Genomic DNA, 6,385 nt, shown 5'->3' with positions numbered 1-6,385 from the left:
CCTGCAATTTGTGCGCCAAAACGAGCTTGTCACAGACTGCGTCCCAGACAAGTGCATTCTTAATGTGCATGCAATGTAATTCCCAGTTACCTCCCTTTAGTACCTGGCATGCAATGCAACTGCCAGAAACCATGGAAGAGTCTGTATTTTGGCTTGTCTGAGGAGATGCGAGGAAGCATGAACCCCTGCATCAAACTGCCCGTCCCGTTTGCAGATAAAACCATTGCTGTACATGAGTTGCACACTCGTGTGTTTGTTTGTTTTTTTTGTGGCAGGATGGAGCACTGCCAGTTCCGTTGTGCTCCGAGAGCCTTATTCATGAAAGATGAACCCGTGTACACTTTGCAAATGGGCAGGCAAGTATATAGATATGGTAATAAATAATCAGGCAGGCTTGTGTGGGCAGATTGTTGTTGCGCAGAATGCTCAATAAAGCTTGGAGGAAAAGGGAGGTCTAATTTTCAAGAATTAATGTGTTATCTGATAACAGAAGACCTAAAACTTAACCTAAAAAGTGTCGTGGAGTTTGTTTTATAAAACATAGATGTTGTGACTGTGCCACTCTGAATGAAAAGAAGTCCAGCATACCCTGTTCAGCCAGTGGACATTATATAGACTCTGTAGGCTCTAACCTTCCACCGTCAGGACTAAAGGGAGGGAATTAGAGGGAGGGATGTAGAGACAGACACCTCGTATAACAGTGCAACTTTGAGCCATTTCTCTTTCAAAAGCAATATGTTCATGACAAAAAAAAACAAAAAAAACAGACGCTGTTTATAGGTGGTTGGTTCAAGGAAAGTAAGCACAGAAATGTCCTGAGCTGTTTTTGATTGCATTGCTTATTTCTGTGTAATATCAGGTTATGCCAGGAAGTTAGCCTCAAACACTCCATCTGTGGCAAATCTGATGTCCATATTACTCATATTTTGAAATGAGACAGCAAGACACACAAATAATCCAAAATCCTTCATTGCTGCATTATTTTGTTTATATCCTCGGCAGATAGTACCAGTATGCACAGCATGTTGCTTCTATGGTTAGCCATTTATACAGCTGACTATTTACGAAAGCAGAAATACTAGATGTACCGGAAGCACAAATAATAATAACTTATTATTATTAAACGTCCATTTTCCAGTGAAGGAAGTGGGGCCAGCACTTCATTACACTATACCCAGGGTTATAGCATCTTGTAAAACAGCTATTTAAAAAAAAAAAAAAAATCATTTCCAGGACCCGAGAACCTTGGAATAAGAAACTTCAATTCACACTGAAATTCAAGACACACATAAATTCAAGACACATATCCCAAAATGTCAGCATGTATTTAAGCAATTGATCCCTATTACATTTATTCTATTGCATTATTATTTATTAAATCTTTTGATGTTAATGGAATTATCTGTTTTAATTGGTCATATACAATGTTGTGTGATTAAATTAAATTATTTTTCACATAATTGACTGACACCCAAGAAAAATGGCACTGCAACAAAGCCATTTAATGCAGGTTAAATAGATGCTTATCTAAATGTCCTATAATAGCTGACAAGCAGAACACATCTTTTTTTAAAATATAGAACTAGGTTACGTACAGGACTGCAGTGCAAATGTGTTAACCAATGCATATATGAGGTGTGAAATTTTTTGGGTGGAGTAATTGATACACCGCGCACAATTGCTATATTTAAACTTGAAATCATAAGGGGCTTTCAAGCGATAGTCAGTGTCAGATCCTTAAACTTTCTCAAAAATAAAATTAATTACATTGCAGTTAACTATACAAATTACATGTAATATGTATAATAAAAAAAAGAAATAGATTTTCACAAAGATAAAATTCACATAGATAAAATTAAACAATGACTCCGACACTGTGTCTAGGTCAAATTCCGATTGAGGGCAGGGCCATGTTCCAGTAACTGAGAAGGGCCAGAGCTTTCTGTAAGTCACGTGAATGGTACATGACTGCCGGAAGAGTTTTAATACTGCTCACTTGGGAGGTTTCTCGTGCTGTTTTATTCTTCACATTAATTGGTATTCTATTCAGTTTGTTCAGTATGTTCAGTAACAGAATTCAGTAATATTTTCTGTTGTTCAAACATGAGCAACCTGTATTTCCCCTCAAAATAACTGAATAATGAACCGTTCTTAAATATTTTCTTCAATATTGTTGCAGCCTTACATTTACAGTACACACCAAGCATAAAACCCTCAACTTAAATAAACAGTATATATAAATAACATTTTGTTAATATCTTTATCTGTGATAAGCTATTTGTATACACGGGTCAGATTATACCACTGATGGCCTAGTAATATTAATATTATTAATATTAATCAATTTTTATTAATTGTGGTTGTGCAGTATATCCCACTATATCTCTTGGTGCTCCTCTCACAGCAGTTACCTTCATTACCTTTCCTGACTGACGGTGGTGTGAACAACAGTTTGGTTGCAGAGCATCCCTGCTTTGGCACAGGATGTGTTCTCTAAGTGTTTTCCGGGGCTCGAGTCAGAGCGTGTGCTGTCAGAGGAGAAAATAACAGTCCTGGAGCTGTCCCAGAAATTCTTTCATCTGTGACTGACAGTTTCCAGGGAAAGATGGGGCATCTAAATGCCTGGATACATATTACATTACATTACAGGCATTTAGCAGACTCTCTTATCCAGAGCGACTTACACAACTTTTTACATCCATTTATGCAGCTGGATATATAGTGAAGCAATGGAGGTGAAGTACCTTGCTCAAGGCTACAACGGCCAGTATCCTACCGGGGAACCGTACCTGCAACCTTTATGGTAAATGGTAAATGGACTGCATTTATATAGCGCTTTTATCCAAAGCGCTTTACAATTGATGCCTCTCATTCACCAGAGCAGTTAGAGGTTAGGGGTTAGGTGTCTTGCTCAAGGACACTTCAACATGCCCAGGGCGGGGTTTGAACCGGCAACCCTCCGACTGCGGCAACCCTCCGACTGCCAGACAATCGGTCTTACCTCCTGAGCTATATCACCCCTTTAGGTTACAAGGCCAACTCTTTACCCGTCATACTGCACTGCCGCCCTATCCTGTACGGTTGGCCGATATGTAGCCTTCATCGAACCAAAGCTGGTTCACCGTTGCTTCTACCATAACCGGAGGCCAAACAGGAGACATTTTAGTGGAAACCGGGCTGGAACTGAGAGAAAAAACGGTGAGCCGCATTCGTTGTTGGACACGTGTGAGGGCCTTGTGCTGTGGATCAGGGGCCTGACAGCGGGTTCGAATCTGGACCACCGCCGAGCAGCAGTTCCCCCATGAAAGCGACGGATTAGAGCGACAGCATGCCCGGGTGTTTCGGGGTCTCGTAAAGTCCTCTATTGTGGAGGGGAATCCGTCGCCTGAAAAAGGGGCGGGAGCAGGCGTCACAACACGTCTCTGTCAAGAGGTGAAAGCGTTGGGGAGAACGCTAATGCTGAACTGATCCTGTCAAGTGGGAAATTACCCTCTGGTCAAATCCCCAGGGGCGCACAAAGTAGGCAAGGTGTGTTGTGAACCAGTGAATTTCCCCGCTGAGGAATTTCTCAATGCTTACAGCTCCACTCATTGCATCTGCAGAGCTGACAACTAACTGTTTCTGACAGGCGGGGCATGAGGTAGCTACCATTCAAAAGGATTTGCATGGAAGGCTTTCTCACTCCTCTTGAGCTTTCTGTGCTGCTGGAAGAGAGAGGTTATTGTTTCATTGTGAAGTATAAACCACAGAACACATTTACATTTGCAGCAACGTGTTCCACCAAAACTGAGCCAAAATGTTTTTTTCTTTCTTGCTGTTACTGAACTATTATAAACTGGTTTTTTTTTAAAAAAACAAAAAAACATTTGCAAACCAATTCTGTAAGCAATCACAAATTATTTTGAAAAATGTTTTTGAAATCATAGGTAAATATATGCGATGAGGAAATGAGCTGACTTTATCTTTGATCTTTGACATTCAGCCAAGGTTAAAAAATTTTGTCTCTGAAGACAAGTGAGTTTTTGCAAGCGCACAGTTTGTGAAGCCAATGACAAGGCGGCTCTTGATTTCTTGTGTTTCAGATTTTTTTTAAACTTTTTTTTTTTGGTTTTATTTGGGCCAGTGCCTTTGTGTCTTTTTTAAACCTGCTAAATGAGGGAGAAATAGGGGATAAGAGGACGAAACATGAGCTGGGACGGTGGGACCGATTTATATTATATATTAAATGAGATATGCCAGTGGAGCACTGACAGTTTGGAGCATTAGCCTCTCAGAGTTAGCCCTCAGGAGGCCTTCTCACCTCTCCGAGCCACTCACTGCCTTTTATCTCACGACTGAAGTGCAATGCTCACTTTATGCCTCCAGGATATTTGTGCTTTGTTATTCTCAAGCTAATATCGTGCTAATGGGTTCTTTGCATCAGACAGGATGCAGTCAGCATTGGTGTGCCCTTTGTGTCAAATCCGAAACAAATCATCAAATCTAATCTCCTTTTGTCTGAGATGTCGAATGTATCTCGGGGAAAGTGTTCTTAAAATCTTTATTTTTTCGACAGTTGGAACACAAATTTTGCTCAGAGAGAAATTTTGGCTTCTATCTCTGTGCTGGACATTGGAGATAGAAGAGCAGTGGAAAAAATCATAACATCATCGACCACCAGAGTTCAGTGCTTGTAACCAAGCGCCCAGTCATATGTAAATCAAAGCCTGGGGTAAACAAAACGTCCTGCTAGATCTCATGACAACCAGAGTCATTACCACCAACCACATAAACTGAGCTCCCAAGCTTAAGTATTGACTTCATCCAGAGCTGTTTTCATAGCCCTTACATTTCATAAATCCCCCTTCACCCAGGCTCTTTTATTCTCCACTTTCATTTTTTTTGCGGGTTTGGGAACAACGATTGAAATTGTTATTGGAAATGAAGCTAGCTAACAAACCGGCCCCTTCTGCATTTCTGTGGTAGAGGGAAATTGGGGCTTTCACATTTGTGTGTTTTTTGTGAGGGGCCTGTTGTCAAGAGTCAGCGATGTGAAATATGAATTCAGCCAGTCTTTTTGCACAGGAAGTTGAACTGTACTCAGTCCGGAGCACTTTCACTTCACAAGAAAAAAACATACAAAACAACAATAGCACAACGACGTGGTGAATGGTGAAGAGTGTAGTTAAATGGGGTGTTCTCCAACCACGGGGCTAACTAGCCCCCAGAATGTGCAACCGCTTTGACTCACGCAGAACCCAACTTTCTCTCTCCACTCTGGTGCCTGCCAGAATTCCAGAGCTGTAGGTTTTCTCTCTCTCCCTTCCCCCCCCACCCCCCCTTTCTCTCTCACACTCTCTCTCTCTCTGTTACAGCTGTACCCTCCAACTCCAGTAAGCACACAGCAACAGTAACCTAGACAACACATCAGGCCAGTTTGCAGGACAGATGGGGGCCTTGATCTGGCCTCACAGATCCAGTAATGACTCTCTATAGGAGGATGTTTGGGAGCTGAGGGTAGAATGTTGGGTGGAGGCTCTGATTTGTCAGATTGGTGGCTTGTGTGGCTGTAATGATTGTGCCTTTTAATGAACAACAGATCTTCCAAAGTTTGGTAAACATGTTGTATACAGTTGCATTTGGCTTTTAAATATTAAATGTTGCCAATCAGTGGACAACCCTGTTTTAAGGAGGGGTATTTATACGTATACAACTGGCGTAATGGCTTCTCGTGATTGGATTTTGATCTTACCTCATCCTTCCAGTCCCTCACACGCTCACAGAGACGCGTCTGCCCATTGGTGCCTTCAGTCTGTGTTAAGCTGATATAATATCCCACCTGAGCCCCTCGTCGCAGTCAAGAGCTCAGACTTAGGCAACCGCTTGGGTCTGGTGAAGAATGAGCTGAAAAAGTAAACTCGCCATGTTGCCTTAAACCGGCTGCCCTCCCCGCCCACTCCCCAGGAGTAACCCACCCATTCGGGACCTTATCGTCGCTTTTCTGTCAAACACTCGTATCCTCACATTGTACTGAAAGGGCACTGAAACCACAGGGGTACAGCGAATATTAATCAAATCTTGCTCTTCCCCTATAGCACAAAAGGGGAAGTGAGTAATCGGGCACAGAACTTTAGGTAGAAAGTAAAGTCCAAAATGATATACAGATGTACTTGAACCGTACACCGAAACCCACAATTCGCAGACAAAATTTTAACATCATCTACCTCAACCCTGGAGGTCATTATTCAATCTTAAATTTTTTTATATATCTGTAACCTACATTTGTGCACTATGACTGCTAAGAAAGCAAGCGTAACATTACTGTGGTTGTAATATCAGAGCCAGGTAGTACTACTGGGGAGTTATACAGTTTCATGTGGTGACCCAAACTGGCCATACAAAAGGC

This window comes from Anguilla rostrata, chromosome 2 (assembly GCF_018555375.3).
Source record: "Anguilla rostrata isolate EN2019 chromosome 2, ASM1855537v3, whole genome shotgun sequence".
NCBI lineage: Eukaryota > Metazoa > Chordata > Actinopteri > Anguilliformes > Anguillidae > Anguilla > Anguilla rostrata.
The sequence above is the reverse complement of the archived record's forward strand: the minus strand, read 5'-3'. Positions refer to the sequence as shown.